This window comes from Lissotriton helveticus, chromosome 10 (genome assembly GCF_964261635.1).
Source record: "Lissotriton helveticus chromosome 10, aLisHel1.1, whole genome shotgun sequence".
Lineage (NCBI taxonomy): Eukaryota > Metazoa > Chordata > Amphibia > Caudata > Salamandridae > Lissotriton > Lissotriton helveticus.
Window position 1 is genome coordinate 734,632,548 of NC_136071.1, and position 22,590 is coordinate 734,655,137.

A 22,590-nucleotide genomic window follows, 5' to 3' on the forward strand; every position below is an offset into this window, starting at 1 on the left:
ACACACCCTCACTCACCCTCACATCCCCTCAACCTCACACACCCTCACACACCCTCACACACCCTCACACCCCCTCACACCCCCTCACCCTCACACACCCTCACACACCCTCACCCTCACACCCTCATACCCCCCTCTCAACTTCACACCCCCTCACACATCACACCCCCTCACACCCTCGCAACCCTCAGCCTCACCCACCCCCTCACCCCCACACCCTCACACCACCTCACCCTCACACCACCTCACCCTCACACCACCTCACCCTCACACACCCTCACATCCCCTCAACCTCACACACCCTCACACACCCTCACACACCCTCACTGCCCTCACACACCCTCACTCACACTCACACACTCACTCACACTCACCCACTCACTCACACTCACCCCCTCACCCTCACACACCCCCTCACCCTCACACACCCCCTCACCCTCACACACCCCCTCACCCTCACACACCCCCTCACCCTCACACACCCCCTCACCCTCACACACCCCCTCACCCTCACACACACCCTCACCCTCACACACACCCTCACCCTCACACACACCCTCACCCTCACACACCCCCTCACCCTCACACCTCCTCACACCTCCTCACACCTCCTCACCCTCACACACCCCCTCACCCTCACACCTCCTCACCCTCACCCTCACACCTCCTCGCCCTCACACCTCCTCGCCCTCACACCTCCTCGCCCTCACACCCCCTCACACCCCCTCACCCTCACACCCCCTCACCCTCACACCCCCTCACCCTCACACACACCCTCACCCTCACACACCCCCTCACCCTCACACACACCCTCACCCTCACACACACCCTCACCCTCACACACACCCTCACCCTCACACACACCCTCACCCTCACACCTCCTCACCCTCACCCTCACACCTCCTCACCCTCACCCTCACACCTCCTCACACCTCCTCACCCTCACACCCCCTCACCCTCACCCTCACACCCCCTCACCCTCACACCCCCTCACCCTCACACCCCCTCACCCTCACACCCCCTCACCCTCACAACCCCTCACCCTCACACCCCCTCACCCTCACACCCCCTCACCCTCACACCCCCTCACACCCCCTCACTCACCCTCACACCCCCTCACTCACCCTCACACACTCACACACACTCACACACCCTCACCAGCATAGCATAACAAACATAGCATAACAAAACACAGCATAGCATAACAAAAAAAGCATAGGATAGCAAAGCATATCATAACAAAACAAAACATAGCATAGCATAACAAAACACAACAAAACATAGCATACATAACAAAGCATAGGATAGCAAAACTAAACATAGCATAACATAGCATAGCATAACAAAACACAACAAAACATAGCAGAACAAAACATAGCATAACATAACAAAACAGCATAGCATAACAAAACAGCATAGCATAACAAAACAAAGCATAGGATAGCAAAACTAAACATAGCATAACAAAACAAAGAATAGGATGGCAAAACAAAACAGCATAACATAACAAAACATAGCATAACAAAACATATCAAAACACAACAAAACATAGCATAGCTTAACAAAACACAACAAAACATAGTATAGCAAAACAAAACATAATAGCATAGCAAAACATAGCATACCAAACACAACAAAACATAGCAAAGCATAATAAAACACAACAAACAGCATAGCATAACACAACAAACAGCATAGCATAACAAAACATAGCATAGCATAATAAAGCATAGCATAGCAAAACATAGCATAGCATAACAAAACATTGCATAGCATAACAAAACATTGCATAGCATAACAAAACACAGCATAGCATAACAAAACAAAACATAGGATAGCAAAAATAAACATAGCATAGCATAAAGCATCACTCCGCACCACCACAGCATCACTCAGGAGCACCACAGCATCACTATGTGCTACCACAGCATAACTGAACGCCACAGCATCACTTGTTCGCCATCACAACATCACTCAGCGCCACCACAGCATCAATCTGTGCAACCATTCAACAACACCTAGTTCAAATATATTCTCTCAATGTTTCAAGCTTTATTACAAATGTAACAAAAACATGTTAATATTTCACTTCTGTTCTTGGATTTTCGGCACAATAAAATACACTGAACATAATCTTCACAAAAGTTATTTACAAAACTTTAAGCTATTGCCATTATAAATGACAATAACTTATTTAAGTATTAATTATTGAAAAAAATTAAAAGCCATAGTTATTTGTAATATCAATACATGTAAGTCACGTAAATACAACACATGTTGCATTACAAATGCTATACGTGTCACATTTGCGAAAGTTATAACTATTGGCATTGTAAATGACTAAGCTATTAATTTCGCTATTTTCAAAAACAAAATATAAATAAAAAATTTGTCATTTACCATACCAATAGCTCAAACTTTCCTAATGCGAGACCTATTGCATTGCAAATGCTTGTTATTTATGTTTGTTTTTAAAACATAAATGAATGGCATTGTCATTTACAATGCCAATAGCTTAATCGCTCGCAAATGCAAGACCTATTGCATTTGCACCCACACAGAGCCACCCACACACACATACAGAGCCACCCACACACACATACAGAGCCACCCACACAGTCATTCACATAGAGCCACCCACACAGTCATTCACAGAGCCACCCACACAGTCATTCACATAGAGCCACCCACAGTCATTCACATAGAGCCACCCACACCCACACAGTAATTCACACAGAGCCACCCACACCCACACCCACACAGTAATTCACACAGAGCCACCCACACCCACACCCACACAGTAATTCACAGAGCCACCCACACCCACACAGTAATTCACACAGAGCCACCCACACACACATTCACACAGAGCCACCCACACACACACACAGAGCCCCCCACACAGAGCCCCCCACACAGAGCCCCCCACACAGAGCCCCCCACACAGAGCCCCCCACACCCACACAGAGCCACCCACAGAGCCCCCCCACACACACACAGCCCCCACACACACACACACAGCCCCCACACACACACACACAGCCCCCACACACACACACACACACAGAGCCCCCACACACACACACACACAGAGCCCCCCACACCCACACAGAGCCCCCCACACCCACACAGAGCCCCCCACACCCACACAGAGCCCCCCACACCCACACAGAGCCCCCCACACCCACACAGAGCCCCCCACACCCACACAGAGCCCCCCACACCCACACCGAGCCCCCCACACCCACACCGAGCCCCCCACACCCACACCGAGCCCCCCACACCCACACCGAGCCCCCCACACCGAGCCCCCCACACCCACACAGAGCCCCCCACACCCACACAGAGCCCCCCACACCCACACAGAGCCCCCCACACCCACACAGAGCCCCCCACACCCACACAGAGCCCCCCACACCCACACAGAGCCCCCCACACCCACACAGAGCCCCCCACACACACACAGAGCCCCACACACCCACACAGAGCCCCCCACACCCACACAGAGCCCCCCACACACACACAGAGCCCCACACACCCACACAGAGCCCCACACCCACACACACAGAGCCCCACACCCACACACACAGAGCCCCACACACACACACAGAGCCCCACACCCACACACACAGAGCCCCACACCCACACACACAGAGCCCCACACACACACACAGAGCCACACACACAGAGCCCCACACCCACACACACAGAGCCCCACACCCACACACACAGAGCCCCACACACACACACAGAGCCCCACACACACACACAGAGCCCCACACCCACACACACAGAGCCCCACACACACAGAGCCCCACACACACAGAGCCCCACACACAGAGCCCCACACACAGCCACACACACACACACACAGAGCCCCACACACACACAGAGCCCCACACAGAGCCCCACACACAGCCACACACACACACACACAGCCCCACACACACACACAGCCCCCCACACCCACACAGAGCCCCCCACACCCACACAGAGCCCCCCACACCCACACCGAGCCCCCCACACCCACACCGAGCCCCACACACACACACAGAGCCCCACACACACACACAGAGCCCCACACACACACACAGAGCCCCACACACACACACAGAGCCCCACACACACACACAGAGCCCCACACACACACACAGAGCCCCACACACACACACAGAGCCCCACACACACACACAGAGCCCCACACACACACACACAGAGCCCCACACACAGAGCCCCACACACACACACAGAGCCCCACACACACACACAGAGCCCCACACACACACAGAGCCCCACACACACACAGAGCCCCACACACACACAGAGCCCCACACACACAGAGCCCCACACACACAGAGCCCCACACACACAGAGCCCCACACACACACAGAGCCCCACACACACACAGAGCCCCACACACACACACAGAGCCCCACACACACACACAGAGCCCCACACACACACACAGAGCCCCACACACACACACAGAGCCCCACACACACACACAGAGCCCCACACACACACACAGAGCCCCACACACACACACAGAGCCCCACACACACACACAGAGCCCCACACACACACACAGAGCCCCACACACACACACAGAGCCCCACACACACACACAGAGCCCCACACACACACACAGAGCCCCACACACACACACACAGAGCCCCACACACACACACAGAGCCCCACACACACACACAGAGCCCCACACACAGAGCCCCACACACACACACAGAGAGCCCCCCACACACACACAGAGCCCCACACACACACACAGAGCCCCACACACACACAGAGCCCCACACACACACAGAGCCCCACACACACACACAGAGCCCCACACACACACACAGAGCCCCACACACACACACAGAGCCCCACACACACACAGAGCCCCACACACACACACAGAGCCCCACACACACACACAGAGCCCCACACACACACACAGAGCCCCACACACACACACAGAGCCCCACACACACACAGAGCCCCACACACACACACAGAGCCCCACACACACACACAGAGCCCCACACACACACACAGAGCCCCACACACACACACAGAGCCCCACACACACACAGAGCCCCACACACACACAGAGCCCCACACACACAGAGCCCCACACACACACAGAGCCCCACACACACAGAGCCCCACACACACAGAGCCCCACACACACAGAGCCCCACACACACAGAGCCCCACACACACACACAGAGCCCCACACACACACAGAGCCCCACACACACACACAGAGCCCCACACACACACACAGAGCCCCACACACACACACAGAGCCCCACACACACACACAGAGCCCCACACACACACAGAGCCCCACACACACACAGAGCCCCACACACACACAGAGCCCCACACACACAGAGCCCCACACACACACAGAGCCCCACACACACACAGAGCCCCACACACACAGAGCCCCACACACACAGAGCCCCACACACACAGAGCCCCACACACACAGAGCCCCACACACACAGAGCCCCACACACACAGAGCCCCACACACACAGAGCCCCACACACACAGAGCCCCACACACACAGAGCCCCACACACACACAAGGCAAGAAAAGCTGCACAATTAGGGGGCAGTGGCAAGAAAAACGGCACAATCAGGGGGTCAGAGGCAAGAAAACGGCACAATCAGGGGGTCAGAGGCAAGAAAAATGGCACAATCAGGGGGCAGAAGGCAAAAAAAAACAGCACAATCGGGGCAGAAGGCAAGAAAAACTGCACAATCAGGGGGCAGGAGGCAAGAAAAACGGCACAATCAGGGGGCAGAAGGCAAGAAAAGCGGCACAATCATGGTGCATGGCACACTTGAGTTGCAGACAAATGCATCAAATTAAGAGCTTGGCACACTGGTATTGTACAACGGTGCATTATATACAAGCATGCCAAATTGTTGTTGCAGAAAAGTGTATTATGTACACTGAGAGACACTGGTGTTGAAGAACAGTGCATATAATGCAGTGTGGCATGCTAATGTTGTGCAACAGTGCATTAAATGCAGAGCATATCACACTAGTGTTGCGCTTTAATGCATTATATACACTGTGTGGCACACTAATGTCGCAGAACAGTACATTAAATACAGTGTGTGGCACACACATGCACACTGGTGCATTAACAGTGCAAGAGCAGCTGCAGAGCACCGGCAGGACCCGGCCCACTTAAAACCCTGCTGCCAGTTCATGAATTTAGCCTCTTTACCCTCTATGGACTGAGCTGAAAAACCTAGAAGGTATCTGCTGGTCACTGCTGGCCACAAAATGACAAACACAATCCACCCCAAAGGTCCTGGAAAAAGCCTACTATGGTTTATTTTTGACTTCGGTCTAAATGCTTAGGAGAATGACTGTAATGTGGTTCACCCTGAGAGATCTCTGACCCCCATCACTCCTGAACATGCCTCCTCATCTCCAAGAGCCAGAATGAATAACCACTAGCAGAGACCTCTCGAGTGGACTGTATATACAAAAATACACAAAGTGTAAACTGCACTTCTGTACCCCACACTTCTCATCCATCTTAATACTACGCACAATTTCCCCTAAACACAATGACACACCTTGGCGGACGACAAGCACGACATGAAAACATTTCCCACACTGTAAGGCCACCGCTCCAGCGTACAGTACAGGGGAAGCAGGTACAAGCCCTGTTGAATTGTAACTGGATGTGGTGTGTGGGATCAGTCAGATCGTGATATACCTTGGTTGCCAGAACTGCAAGTATGACCATTCAACAACAGGGATCGCCAATTCCTCATCATCAATCAGAAACGGAAAATTATCGACACTCAAAATAAACCGCTTCTCCCTCCCTCAGGAGTCCTCACAGTTCTACAGAAAACGAGAAAAAAAACTTTACGGACTCACAGATTACATGCTACAAAAGTCCTTAACACCTTGTACAAACACTTACCTGTGCTTTGCAGTGACTCCCCGAAGGCTCCGGTGCTCCCAGCGTCTCTCAGCCGGTGTATGCAGATGGTTCTGGTGGCGGAGCCGGAGGCTAAAGTGTTCCCAGGCTCTCCCTAGGGAGCACTCGTCCTCTAGGCACTTTAAGCACCGGGATGCTCCGACGTTCTCAGTTTCTCCAACAGTACACTAACCCTCTAAACCATTGAAGTGGTGGGAGGCTAAAGCTTTGTTTTGCTGCTTTTCAGACCTTCCAGTGCCCGTACCCGGAGGCTGCTGTAGTCTGAGCCCATCTCGTCTACCAGCGGGCACTCACCCTCGGGACTTCAAGCACCGGGAAGGTCCAAGGGTCCGTTCTATACTGGTACAGCAGTAATATGTTAACACTTGGAACAATAATTCATGTTCAGGGTTTATAGAGCATTTAAGCGCAAAGCACATTAAAGAATCCTAATGATATGCTCGATCTTATTGGTACGGAGTTTATCGACAACAGAAGGATGAAAGGCTTGGCTGGGAAGAACAGAGCAGGTTTCACTCAGGTTACACTAATCACCACATATTGTGTTTTTATTCAATTTAGATAATCTGCAGGCTATGATATACATCATACTAAACACATAATTGTTCTGACTCATAAGCGCCTCCAGGCTCTTTTAGTTCTGTTCGCTATATAAAGCAATATTGTGTATCTACATTATGATAGATAGCACCGATAGTGTGATACATCTATCACAGAATGGATGATAAGTCTATGTGCTGCTATATGTTATAATATAAACATTGTATGCGCTGTTATATTTTATAATGTGATACGACTACATAACCATATACGACTAACTCGCCTTGAGTCTGACGCCCTGCAGTTGACATTTGACAGCGGGCGCCTTAGCAGCAGTGACTGCAAGTTGTCAACTACCGGGCCAGGGGAACACTGGTGTCTGGAGTTCATCCCTATCCCTGGGTGAGATAAGGTAGGGGAGCCCGGTCAGGACAGGACAGTCGCCGGATCAGCAGTGGGGTGAGATAAGGCAGGAGGGCCCGGGGTCTGGGCCCGGGCCCTCCTGCCCCTAGAGATGGTTGTCTCGCGGATCATCAACGAGGTGCTCCAGGTGTGGGTCTCGCGGATGAACAGCTAGGGATGGACAGGTGCAGAAGCTGATGGACGGAGAGCCCCCTCTCTCCTGTACCCTCTCCTTCACAGGAGCACAGCACAGAGGCCAGTGATGAATGAGGCAGAGCACACCCCAGCTGCGCTCGGCTGGAACCACTGCTACCGAAATGCCCAGGGAGAAACATGCAGATTCGCGAACATCTCCACGGCTCTGCCGCAGGGACTGACAGGGGTTGTCTCTCTGGAGGTCCTGCAGCGATGTCCCCGTATCTGTGCACTTTCCGCAGAGGAGAGAGGTTAACAAATCCCCACTGTACACTGAGGTCACGAGATAACTACCCATAGGAGAGCTAGGGGACATATCGGTGAATTCCCTGGAGAGATGGTCGTAGGTTCAGAGGTCTGTGGGTTCTACAGGTAGTGGTTCGGAGGTGGCTATAGGTTCCTGCAGACTGAGGATCCGAGGTGGCAGTTCGCACGGGTCGTGGTCTGGAGGTGGTACGCAAAGGGTCACGCATTCTGACCAGAGGTGCGTGAGATCTTTCTGAGTTTGTGGTGAGAGCTGAGCTGTCCACGAGTTCTGACGAGATAGAGTTCTACAATGAGGCATATATTCGGACATTGCTAATTTCATCAGACAGAGTGTCCACACGATTTACCTTAATTCTGCAGAGAGAGGTTATGTAAATTCGGCAGTGGTCTCGGATAAATTCGATCGAGAGGAGAGGTTCGACAGCCTCCGTGAATTCTGCAGAGAAAAGTGCAGACATATTTAAGTTCGGCAGAGTGCGCTCGAAAGATCTGTAGACATGCTGGCGAGACAGATCCTGATGCTTGCTAAGGTCTGCGGAGAGAGGTGCAGAGGTAACAGACTCAGCGGAGAGCTATTCTAACTATACTGGCCTGCCTTGCTTCAGGCAAGCAGCTCGTGTTCAGCGAGCTTCCAAATCTACCCTTTCATTCAAACACTCAGAAGTTAAGTGATACCTGGAGACAGAATGCGCATATGTCGTCACGAAGTCTAATCCCAGCAGCAGTTCATCCTTACGGCGCCATTTTCGGATTCAGGGGCGTGGTTTTTGCAGTTGAGTGACAGATGACGTCACAGAGTTAAAAACTGCAAAAAACACGCCCCCGAATCAGAAAAAGACGGGGCCTGAACTGAGTGACGCCCCTCTCCTCCAATGGCTGACCAGCATTTACGAGGCCAGCCAATGGAGAAGAGGGGCGGGTTCAAGCCCCACTGTAGCCAAAACATTAAATCTCGGGCTCCGCCCACACTGCTTACGCAGTGTGACGGTAGGCCCGAGACCTACAAAGGCTCTCTTCAATAAACAAATATATGGTCAAATAAAAGGGGACTGCCATGGGTTTTTCCTTTTTGTCAAACTTCGCCAATTTAACCATGGGCTACTGGGTGCAGAAGATCACCTGGGCATCAGAAAAGGAAATTTAATTAGAAAACAATAGTTACAGGCCTGCGATTCACTGAAGAATTATTCATTATCCCGGATGGAATGATGGATTTGAAAAGTATTTTAACATACAAAACACAAATGTCGCTAAATTGCAGTTCGCCTACGAAATCAGAAAAGTGAAAGGCTCTTTTCTTGATACAGAAATTTATACACAAAATTGGCACACTTCAAATTACAATGCACAGAAAAGTAACAGCAACAAATTCAGTGCTACGCTGGGACAGCTTAAAGTGGGATATCCCGTATGGGGAATTTCTGAGGATTAAAGGAAACTGCTCAGAACAACTTGAAGCGGAAAGGCACTGTCTGGAAAAAAAACAAGGATTCATTGCCAGAAAGTCCCAAAGAAAATTGTTGGAAAAGAGTAAAACCAATGAGCAGAACACCAATACTATTGAAAAAACAAAATGCCAGACATATTACCTATCAGATTTATTACACCATTTTCAACAGAGGCTAGCTCTATGCAAGGAATCATGCAAAAACATTGGGGATTGTTGAAAGTGGATCTAACTGTCAAAGATTTTATTGGTATTCACCCACAAAGAATATTCCGAATAGCTTGCAACCACAGAGACAAATTAGTGCACAGTCACTATAGCACAAAAAATTGCATATGCATGCAAGGACAAGAATTCTGGAAATGTGCACATTGCAAAGCTTGTGAAATTGTTATCAACAAAAGAGAATACATAACAGAAAGTGGGCACAAACATATATCCCTCAACAAGTAACATGCAAGACCAACTACACTATTTTTTTTAACTGAATACCAATTTAGGCTCAAATACAACGGCAGCACAATATGTGATACTAAAAAATACATTTGGAATATATTCGAGGTGTTCCCCCAAACAAATATCTGCATTAAAGGAACAGAAAATCCACAGAGTGGAAACAGGGGCAACAGTGGTAACATTGTTTGAACAATGCACATCAACTGAATCACAGCCCACTAGGGGGCATATACAAGCAATGCAGTGACAATACAAAACCATGGAACATGTGGAACGGACAAAGAACTCCAGTAACCAACATGCACCTTGTTGGAAAGGCTGGACATTGTATCCAAAATGGCAAGGAAAATCATGTGCAATAGCCAAAACAGTGTTAACACATTTATTAGCACACAATCAAGCTTTTTTTTTTACTGCTAAATTTGAAGAACGTCCTACATCACTGATGACTCAGTAGTAGAAATACAAAAAATGTGTTTAAATTCAGCAGGAAATGAATGCTTAATTGAATGAGAGAACAAAAAAAATGTGGTCCCAGGGCCAGAAGGCGACCGAACCCTACGCTGAACACAACAAAGGAGGTGCACGGTTGGTAGTCTACTCGGAGTTTGGCACACGGCCTGGAAGCCCTGTGACAAACCCACTACTGCGCATGGCAAAACGCTGTGCACAGTGTGGGGTTGAATGCCTGCGGGGGAAGCAGGAAGCAACACAGGCCCTGCGGCTAACCCCATGTCATGCACATCGCAAGGCTGGCTGCCTGCAGGGGAGGCTGGCTGCCTGCAGGGGAGGCTAGCTGCCTGCAGGGCGAAGCTGGCAAAAGGGCCTGGCTGCAGGCCAGGTCCTGTTGCCGACCCTTTGCTGCACATGGTCAAAGGCCACAGGGGGTGTGGGGTTGGCTTTATTTGTGGTAATAAATTATTTCTTTACATTATAAAACCCTAAAAATTCACTGAAATAAACAAAGGTTAAATAACGTAATATTTAGGTGAAAGTCAGAGACATTAACTTTTTGAACTAAAAAACAAATACAGAAATTCACCAGTTCTAGTTTGCAGAGCCAATTATAACTTGTGCCCACACCATGCACGGCTTATGACCTCATATTTTACATCACTCATTACATGTTCTATGACCTCACTGAAGACATCACCCAAGCTTCTTTTGTACACATTACTCTATAAACTAGAATGGCATTAGAGACCTGAAAGTAAGTACAAAACAGCTCAGAACAATATGAAGCATCATTAGTGCCCTCACAGATACAACTCCCTTAGGTGCAGCAAGCATGTGTTGTGTGCAACATTGATCCTATACCATACGTTTCACAGGCAGCCCAGTTCCTATTAACAATCAACCACAGATAGACCCCTACTGCACACAGTGCTCAGGCTGCAGACATCTGTTCAGAGAAAACCAAGTTTATCTAGGTACTCAACTTCTTTCATAACGAATGCCCTTCCACGGACAGCCTTTATCTGTACCAAACCTTTTACAGTTACCGAACTTACAGTGAGAAATTAAGTGGATAAGAGCAGAAAAGTGGGTACTGTAAATAATGTTTGCTCTATGAAGAGAGTTTACTTTGTACCACACACTGATTGCAGGCAGTGAAACTCATGGAAAATACATCATGGAGCATTAATAAGTATCTACTAGAAGCAGCCTACACTCTACGCAACACTCGTCAAAAAATACACTATTCAATTAAAATAACTAAGCTCTGAAGTTGCTAAAGATCATACTAGCTGAAGCCTTCATACGGTGTTGAAAACTTTACAGATGTTCATCTTCTCATGTAAAACAAGCCCATGTACATAGGTTAGTACCTGGTGCACACAATCTTCCATGTTATGTAGAAATTGTCATGCTCAGACAATCCTAATAACTCAACGCTGCTTACAATACTTAGCATCTATTACGAAGAATCTTAGCCCTGTTGGAAACTTCCTGTAGAACCAAACACTTGTGCGCAAAATACTGAACACAAATACTCAATGGTTATCTCCACACAGAGTTAGTCTTCAATATAAAGATTTATAACTTGTTTAATACCTCTACACACCTATGACACATTAAAAGCGCATGCGTTTTGTACACTTTTACCCATTAACTGTACACAGACTGTACAAAATTAGGTAGAAAAGTGATATGGTAGTTACTTGCCACACAGTTAACTACAAAATAAACTACCACATACTGAATTACGCCATCAGGGATATCATCAATGATGTAATTGGAGAGGTCATCAGTGATGCTGTAAATGTCATAGAACATGTAATGAGTGATATAACATGCGATGTCATAAACCATGCATGGCTGGGGAGCAAGTTATAATAAGGTTTGCTAACTAACAGGGCAATTTCTGTGGTTTTTTAGTTTAAAACGTTAATGCTGTCACGGACATATTCCCCTCACTATAAAGTGACTTTAACCTTTGATCTTTTCAGTGAATATATATGCACACACATACAATAGAATAAAGAAAGCAGTGAACTCTTCTAGGGATATTTCACTGCCTTAAAATACGGCCTAAAAAGACATGAGCCCTACTGGACTATCATCATGCAGTTACAGGTGCTAGTCACAGCATATTCTGGGATGAGAGCACGAATTACGCGCATTCAAAAAGGAGGGACTATGGTTGACCTCGTGGCATTACAGCACTGTTTTCATGACAAAAAAAACAAGCATTGAAAATGCAATAGGTCTCGCCTTTGATTAAGTTAAAGCCATTTTCTTTGCTAATGGTATTGTATAGCAAAGCAAATGGCTTTAACTTAATGAAAGGCAAAACCTATTGCATTTTTAATGCTCGTTCTTTCTTGTATGAAAGCGCTCTGATACCCATAGTCGCTATATTACCCTCCAGTTTTCAAATCCACTCACAGTCATTCGTCCTGAGTGTTTTTTATACTCTATGATGCAGATTCTGGGAGGTGCATTCCTAAAGGCAGCTAGACAATCATTCAACCCCCAAAAGCCAGAGTCTGAGATCTGCCCGGCTGTGTTGTGGCGCGTGCCTGTATCCCGCGCACCCTGATAGCCACGCAAGGCAGCTCTCCACCTCACCTGCTGGTTGCAGCCACAATGTTGAACGGGTAGGTGGCTGGTATGGCTGTGAGAGACAGCACGAAGACCCCGGTGGCCACAGAAGCGCTCATTGTGATTTCCGAGTGTATTCTTTTTACCCTAGCACCTTGATGTATTTTTCTAATGCACACACACACACACACACACACACACAGTGCTTATTACATTGCTTCTCCCTTCAGACTTCTAAGCGCTGGCTGGAGCAGGCTGGTCTCACAGATGGTCCTGTGGTCAGTGCTGCTGGTTCCAAACCTTAAAAACGTTGTCAAGCCAAATTATAGCGCTGGTGACGCCCCTCTCAGCATCCATGGCAAGGTATTACCCGTGAGAAGAAACCCGCACTGCCTTCCTACAGATCAGCACAGCGAGGTGTCCTGGCTCTCTATGGGCAGCAGAAACCCGAGCCGCCCCTTGTTCTCCGCACTGACTGAGCAGACAACTGCTCTCAGGGAGGACAGCGAGGGCGCATTCCAGCGAAGCACTGCCTATGCCAACGTTCACACACTGCACGGAAAATATGTTATGTTATGTTATGTTATTTTTTATTTGTTAAGCGCGCATACGCCCGAAGGCTTCTTGGCGCTGGAGAGAATCAAACATAACAGTACATAAAAAGACACAAATCACTACTTACAATAAACCTGAAAAAAGAAAAGTTTTGAATGTCTTCCTAAAGGTGAGGAGGTCCCTGCTGTGTCGCAGAGTCAGGGGGAGAGAGTTCCACAATGAGGCCGCTAAAAATTGGAAGCTGCTACCTCCCTGACGTTTCCTTTTAAAACGGGGAACCTCAAGTAGGTCGTGCTGGGCAGATCTCAAGCTGCGCGAGGGTTGATATCTACGCAGTAGTTGTCTAAGAAAGATAGGGCCCTTACCTTCCAAGGCCTTAAACACAATGCAGCCCACCTTAAACATTGCTCTCTGCTCCACAGGCAGCCAGTGCAAGGTCTCCAGTCCATGTCTAATCGATTCCCACTTCGGGACTTTACAAATGAGTCTCGCTGCTTGATTTTGCAGATATTGCAATCTTTTCAGCTGGCCAATAGGAGCCCCCAAATAGAGGCCATTTGAAAAATCGATGTGAGAAAGGACAAGAGCACTGACTGTTTGGATTAAAGCCATACCTGTGAGGAGATGTGCTATTTTCTTGATCTTCCTCAATTGGAAAAATCCCGTGGAAACCACTGTTCCAATTTGACTTTCCAAGGAAAGATCCTCACTGAGAGTCACTCCTAAGCTTTTAGTTGTACGAGATTTTTTAGGAGGCGAGCCCATGTCCGATGGCCAAAAACAAGGGTTCCAACTGATCTCACTCTTCCCAGGTAGAATGAGCTCAGTTTTTCCCGGGTTTAGCTTAAGGTGATTTAGCGACATCCACCTTTGAATAAAAGACATGGTTGCTCGAAAATCCTCAGCCGCGTTGTCTGCGTTTAAAACAAAGACCAACTGCAGATCATCTGCATAGTTGTACACATCAACATTAAACTGTTGTAGGGAGAACAAAAGAGGCCGCATATACAAATTAAATAATAAAGGGGACAAGGAAGATCCTTGGGGAACCCCACAGAAGGAGATATTTTTAGGGGCTGTAAAAGAACCCAGACGAACCGACTGGGTACGTTCTGAAATAAAGGACCTGATCCAAGCCAAAGCCGAATCTCGAAGTCCGGCCTGTTCGACACGGTTGACCAAGATGGTATAGTCAACCGTGTCGAACGCGGCGGACAGATCTAATAACACCAAGGCCTGGTGCAGGTCCCCGTCAGCATTAGACCTCAAGGTGTTCTGAACGGCCAGTATCACTGCCTCGGTGGAATGACCTGGCCGGAAACCTGCCTGGTTAGGTTGTAAATAACCAGAGGTTTCCACAAAACTCGATAGACAATTGGTCACATGGGCCTCCAATATTTTGGATAGGTAAGGCAGTAACGATATTGGTCTATAATTTGAGAGGTCGGAGGAATCAATGCCGGGTTTCTTTTTTAGAGGGATCAGCAAGGCCTGTTTGAAACTGACCGGGACAGTCCCAGACATCAGGGAGTTATTAAGCAAAGGAAGTAGGCTGTTGGGAATTGCCCGACCAATCTCCCTCATTATTTGAGGAGGACAAACATCCTGAGGAGACCCAGACTTAACTCTGGTCAGCAGATCTGGGAGGATTTGGTCAGTAATTAGAGGAAAAAAATGCAAAGTAAGGGGGTTAAAAAAGGTATCATCTATCGGCATGCAAGCTGGCAGCCTAGATAGAGTATCCTTAAATCGATGCTATCTTGTCATAAAAATAATCATTCAAGGAGTTACATAGAGATTGTGAGGGGACAACTGGAGGAGAAGTTCTCTCATCATTGCACAACTCAGTCACAATCCTGAAAATTTCTTTCAACTTATTAGTCGCATTAAGTATTTTAGAAGAGAAATAATCAGTTTTGTGAGTGTGCAGTGTTTTTTGGTAGGCTTTACGGATTAGGCAGTATGCAATCCTAGCATGAGGGCAGTAGTTAGTACGCCATGTCCTCTCATATTGCCTCACTTCAAGTTTTAATTTCCTCAACTCCGGTGTGTACCACCTATGTGCACCCACACCGCGTGAGTTATCGAAGCGAGTGAGAGGGACACATGCATTAATGGCCAAATTAAGCCATTCTTGAAGCCTACAATCAGTAGTCTCCACATCCAAGCTCTGTTCTGGCAAGGTAGACTGTAACAAATTTAAAAAATTTGAAATGTCCAAAGAGGACCATTTCCGAATCAGACTGGTAGCCTTCAGTTTAAATTGGGGGGCTTTCACAACACAAAAAGAGAAACTGATAATAAAATGATCAGACCAACTACATGGTTTAATATCAATAAAATCAATAGGTAGGTTCAATGACCAAATTTGATCGAGACTATGGCCCTTTTGATGAGTTTGAGTGTCTATATGTTGTAATAAATTCAGATCACTCAAAAGAACCTTCATTTCAGCTGCTAGGGGGTCTAATAGTATATTGTCAAACCAGAGATTAAAATCCCCGATCAAGAGTAATTTAGAATTATTGGTGGTCAGCATGGCCAGTTGCTCAGCAAGAATAGCAGGAAACATAGCCATGTTTTGGGGCGGGCGGTATAACAAAACCACCACAAGTGTCCCATTAACAGTATCCAGCTTGACAACAATGTTCTCCACGTTAGGTAAGTCCAAGGAGGAGAGTTGTCTAAGTTGATGTTTCTTATTAGAAATGATGGCCACCCCGCCCCCAATTTTACCTGCCGATCGTAGCACAGACATAATAAATGTGACATCACTCGATCGACACGTCTATGGGCCACTCACAAGGCAGTATGCTAACATTTCACAGTGTTAAGCGTATAGCAACAAATAAAGTTGTGTCGCCTTTATTATTGCTCCCCGTCGCCACATTGCCACTCATCCGATGATGACATAAGAGGTTTTCGGACATCTACCGACACTTGTTCTAATATGGCTACAGAAAGGGCTACACAAGGCAGTTTTACTGTGCAGATGCAACAGCAAGTCACGGGCTGGTGGGCTGTATCAAGAGGGGGCGATTGTGATCCATCATAATAATGGACGTGACGTGGCCGAAGCTGTCCACAACAGGAGAAACAGCAGGGTTGGGAGGAGGTCACTGAGGCGTCTAGAAAGCCGCTTGGGGACCAGTAGTTATCAGGACGAACTTTGAAGCGCAATTCGGCAACCAGAGCCTCGGGAAGCCTATGTTTGGTTAAACTGTGTAGAGTGGGACACTCGCGTCTGGCATACACAGGGACTGCTATGGCAGCCCCTGCGTGCCGCCGGAGGGTTTAAGAGCTTGCAGGAGGAGCGTCTCCTTTAATAAACATGATACATGCCAGTAATACTAAACAACAACAAACAAAGTAAGCGAGCCTCTTTGCAACTGGAACAGTAAGTGAACCTTGGGCCCGGCGCGACGGAAACATAAAAAAAAGAAAGCTGGAATAACAATAAGTAGACAGTGTGCGCCTCGCTCCAGCAGGAATTACAAAAAAAGTCCTCACCCTGTAATTAAAGGAGATAGTAACACGCCCCCAGTAAACAATCCAATCCCGGTAGGTGGGGCCAAAAGGAGATAAGGCGGCAACCAGGAGGGACTAAATAGCCTCATTTACAATTAGAAGTCTCAGTTTAGCATAAGCTATGATGGTAAATGACGCACACCAATAAAAATTAGGGGCGGAGCTGAGACACAACTTCTGGAATCGCATTGATTACAAGAAGCCCTCGTATGACGAGAGCAGCACATACACTGCTCACATCAGGCCAAGACCTAAAAACCAGCATGAACAATCAATCACACAAAGTAAAACGTTCTCAGACAAAAAAAATAAGTGTTAAGATCAAAGCTACAGTCCACACATAGAAAGTTAGAAATGCAAAACACTCCCATAGGAAGAATTATAAATAAATGTTTTTGAAGCAAAACTAAGGACATTTACATTAATTGCACTTTGAAACTGTATGTAAACCCAACTGAACCTAGCCCAGGAACTGGGCGTTTACACAGTCCTTCAAAGTGTGTAGTCATCCATACACTGAAAAAAGCTTAAAAAGTTGGACGTGTGCACACCACAGATCTATTTTAAGCTTGCCTGCCTACCTGATTTACAAAAACGCACGCACCCGTAGGGCGCCTCCATGAACATAAGTAGATACCTGAGAACTTGGATGCACTTTGTTTGTCTTGTGCATCCCAGAGCAACAGCATTTCACAGTAAAGTAGACATGGAAAACCTGTTTGAACCAACTGCTGATTTGACAATTCTGTGTAAAGCCGTATTTCTTTTTTTAGATAAGCATATGTAGAATCCCGAAGAGGGTCTCAGAGTAGAACAAGCTTTGTAACATCTCAAAACGTGGAAAGCATCACTCCACGACTCCACTCGAAGGCACAAGCAGTTGCCCGGTCACCCCTTTTAAGCACTTTCTGCTGTTGCAGGAAAGAAGGCTGGAGGCAGATACGTGACCCCGCAATGTGTTTACATGGGGAGTGTGCAGTTCACAAATACACCACACATCTCCTTCTCTGTGACTAACTAACACCAACATGCACAAAAACGATAAGGGAGACGTCAAGACTGAAGCCAAACTTTGTGGACCTTGTATCAGAACTATCTTTGGACTCTCGTAAGGTGCTTTCAATTGACGTTTCCGGATAAAATACCAAAATATGAAGATTTCAAAAGAAAATGCGAAGCAAGGGAGAGAATTTGCTGAGCATCTGCAGTACACAACTGGTGAAAATCTATTATGGTGCAGAAAAGCACCCCAGTGACAGTGATTGCGGGCAGCAGCCAGGGGGAGCGGGGTTTTAAATTATAATAAGCGTACATTTCGCAGCATAAAGCTCGCTTTGACTAGCCAAAAGAATTCCTTTCGCGACCCTTTGTAAAGTCCACCCCCCCGGCCCTCTATCGCTAGAAAATACTCACTCCAAAGCAATCGAGAGGACAGAATATAGCTCCCCCGTCTTAATACTCAAGGAGGAGAGATTACAAACTTTGGAACTTGGGAGGCAGGTGCGAGTCCGGGCGTCGGCACCCTATTAAGTGACTCTGGGCAATTCACTTGATTTACCCGTGCCAGAAAAAAATATGGTGCTAATGCACAGCGCTCCAATGCTCTTGGGCGGGGTTGCGCTGTGTAACTGTAAGACTGCAAAATAAGTTTTAAAAAGTCGGTTTATGTGATGCTCCTACAAGTTTATTTCATTCTATATACCTGTGCCAAGTGGAGAAACCCGAAGATCTGCCGGGACTTCTATCGAGAACCCCTGGCCCGCGCAAAGAACCGCCACATCCCGTTGAGGTGCGACAGAAGTTAAAACGCGATGTACTTCAAAGAGGCTTCGATTTCCCGCCAGCCCAGTGCCTTGCCTGCAGCGCCAACCACTTAACACAACAAGCAAACAAATCCCCCCCCCCCCCGGCCCTCACTTACCTACCTCCGGCCGCTGGAACACGCTGTGACGCACACCGCAAGTCGGCCTGGAGCGCGCCTCGGCATAGACGCGGGAGGACAGGAGCGTGATGCGCGTGAACGTGCACATTGACGTTCCCGCGCGTTCACGGACCTGAGTCGGCTCGTTCACAGGTCTAGAGCTGCTCGCTCACAGCTCACACTCCCTTGGCAGGGAGGATAGTGACTATAGAACTCGCCTGGCGGGAGCGCTTCGCGCTCCAACGCCAGGCGAGCCCTAAAAACTGGTGCACATCTAGTGGGCTCTCTTGGTGTTGAGTCCACTGGAGGAAAACAGAATAGTCCAGAAAATAGTTACAGGGCAGGATAGCAACGGTTTGCAAAGCCATGCAGGTAGGGGACGTATCTCAACACCATTCTATTGCATAGTTCATTAGAAATAGAGAGCTCTCTCAGGGATTAGAAACAGAAAGTAGAATAAAAGTGCGTTGCACACTCCGTGATTTCACACACTTTATATACAGTTTCTTGGTTAAAATGCAGGTACAATGAACATTTAGAGTGCTTTATTAATAATAGGTCGCTGGACACAGTTGTTCCCAGGAATAAAACTGAGACAGACAAAAGAAAGCTAGGCCTCACCTAAAGGGTACTCTTGGTCAATAACATCTGCAGGCACATAATCCAACCCTCCTATCAAATGAACTGCGGTGCTTCAGGTACGCTAATCAGCAGCTCCTTGATTTAGAAGTCTTCATTGAAATTAAACAGAGCCCTCTCACCTCCGTGTATGTATCTTCACCCACAGGAATGTAGGCAAAACACTTCCACTGTCAGGTAAACTGTCCTAACCCTCTGCCTTGTGCCATGTCAAAGAAGAGTACAAAATGGAATGTCACTGTGCTAAATAATGAATACTACGAGCCAAACCTTTTCCAGGAACTTAACGCCTTACTAGGAACCTTTGTGTAGGAGAACTGAGTATACGTAGAGTAGCACTGGCCAAGTTAAAGTTACGGCCCGGCAAAGGGGGAATGGGGGGGTCCAGATTTCAACGCATACTGCTTCGTGGCCTAACTCCAGTGTCTGGCAGTATGCCAAGCAGGTCTCTGCATAGACAAAAAACAGTTATACCTGAAGTCAAATTAAAGAGGAGAGGATTCAAACACTGATGCTTATACCCACGCAAACAAGGAGAGACTTACCACAACTGGTTAGAACAGTGATGGAACCTCTAGAGCTCAGTATCAGCTATAGGAAATCAGCATTAGCATACGCACTGGCAATCTCCTTGAAACTGCTGCAGATCACAAATGGCTATATAACATACAGAAAAATATAGAGCTTGAGAGGTGCGGGGTTCGACATGATGGGGGACCGATTCCTGAAGGGAACCTTGATGTACTTATGAAAATTAGTAGATGAGTGAGACCTCCCTAGGGGGGCAGGGACTGCTCTATCGAAGGGTAATACATGCCATTAAGCGGCAGTGGAATATAAACTATGCCAAACCTCCACATACATCATGCTACAGACACTGTACACGATGGGCAAAGGCCAGAAAATGATCAATTGACTTTATGAATCACTGTTTGAAATAACGGGAGTATCTTGTTACCCACTGCGAGATCAATGGAAGAGCATAGTGGGACACCCTTGCCGTGATAAGGAGTGGCAAAAAGCTCTGGAATTACCAAAGTGTCCCGGAACATCGGCTTCAGATGCATCCAATTTAATGTTTTACATAGGGTATACCTTATACCCATACAGAATGGGACAGATATACTCATCACTGTTGGCTTGCCCTAGGTGCAGACAGGATACCAACAACTTAAACACATGCTTACGGGCAGTACCACACACCACAAATATTGGTAGTAACAAAATTTGCTGACTATACACTACTGTTAGCCAAAAGAGCCATCACAAACCAAAGCAATGGAAGAAACCATCCCCTTGGTCTTGCCCTTACTCTGGCCACTGGGGAACAAGATAATGTATACTGAGGGAAGCCCAAAAGCTTATCTAGCGCAATTGAAGGCCGTTTTCATTTACATGCGGAGTTTGCAGTGCTCAAGCATGAGAAGTATAATCTGTGGTAGAGCCAAAGATGAAGCTAAAAAGAACCAACCAAGGAGTAATAATGTTTTTTCACCTTCAGGTAACTAGACAAAAAAATCATGGGTTCCACTCTGCAACTCTGGGCAATAGCTTGCTTAATCTCCACAGCGGCCCCAACAGCGCTGGGATGCCTGGCTTCACCTTGGGGGTGCCCAGGAGTGGGCATTTCACAGGAAAAAGCCAGGTAGGGTTCCACAGTGGTATGCGTACAGTGCCAAGACACCTCAGGGTATAAGTGCGCTATACAAGTATGAATTCATTTCATACACTGGAGTGGCGTAGAGTGGACTAGTGTAGAGTGCATCGGCATAGAGTGTTGCAGAGTGCTGTGGCACTGAATTCAGCGGCATACAGTAGAGTGACGAAGAGTGATTAAGAGGGGAGTGGCAAAGAGTTGAGTGGCATAGAATGCAGTGGCAAAGAGTGGCGCAGAGTAAAGTGGCGTAGCGTAAAGTGGAGTTGTGCAGAATAGAGTGGCGTGGAGTTTATTGGGGAAGTGCGGTGTTGCAGAGCAGAATGCAGCATTGCAGAGTGGCATAGAGAGCAGTGGCGTAGAGTACAGTGGCGTAGAGTACAGTGAGAATGCATTGGTGTAGAGTGCAGTGGTGAAGTGTAGAGTAACGTAGAGTGGCATAGAGTGCAGTGGCATAGAGCAGTTTGTTTTAGAGTAGAGTGAAGTGGTGTAGAGTGGAGTAAGGCAGGGTAGAGAGCAGTTGCTTAGCATGTAATGGCATAAAGTAAAGCGGTGTAGAGAGGAGGGTCATGGAGTTGAGTGTTACAGAGTACAGTGCAGTGGCATACAGTGTATTGGCTTAGAGTGCAGTGGCGTAGAGTAGAGTGGTACAGGGTAGATCCGTGTGGCCTAGACTGCATTGGTGAAGAGTTCAGTGGCGAAGAGTGCAGTGGTGTAGAGGAGTGACCAAGAGTGCATTGGCATAGAGTAGAGTGGTACAGGGTAGAGAAGCTGAGCAGAGTGCAGAGCAGTGAAATGGTGTAAAGTGGAGTGGCGCAGAGTACAGTGGTGTTGAGTGGTGCAGAGTAGAGTGCAGTGGCGTACAGCAGAGTATGCATGGTATGGTAGAGCACTGCCATTACAGACAACACATTTTCATTTAAAAGGACCATTACTGTTGAAGGACAGTTGTTAACAAAA

General features: G+C 47.7%; 1 protein-coding gene across 2 annotated transcripts in view; it reads right to left on the minus strand.

The window, feature by feature from the left end:
• LARP4B (La ribonucleoprotein 4B) overlaps positions 1 to 22,590 on the minus strand; it is a 639,242-nt gene that overhangs the window by 599,137 nt on the left and 17,515 nt on the right. Inside the window, exon 2 of one of the 2 annotated variants that reach the window (XM_078663296.1) lies at positions 8,733 to 8,821. The exons of the other annotated variant lie outside the window; for it this stretch is intronic. The gene's annotated coding sequence lies outside the window, so the exon portion shown is untranslated. The remainder of the gene's footprint in view (positions 1 to 8,732; positions 8,822 to 22,590) is intronic. 2 annotated transcript variants of the gene reach the window in all.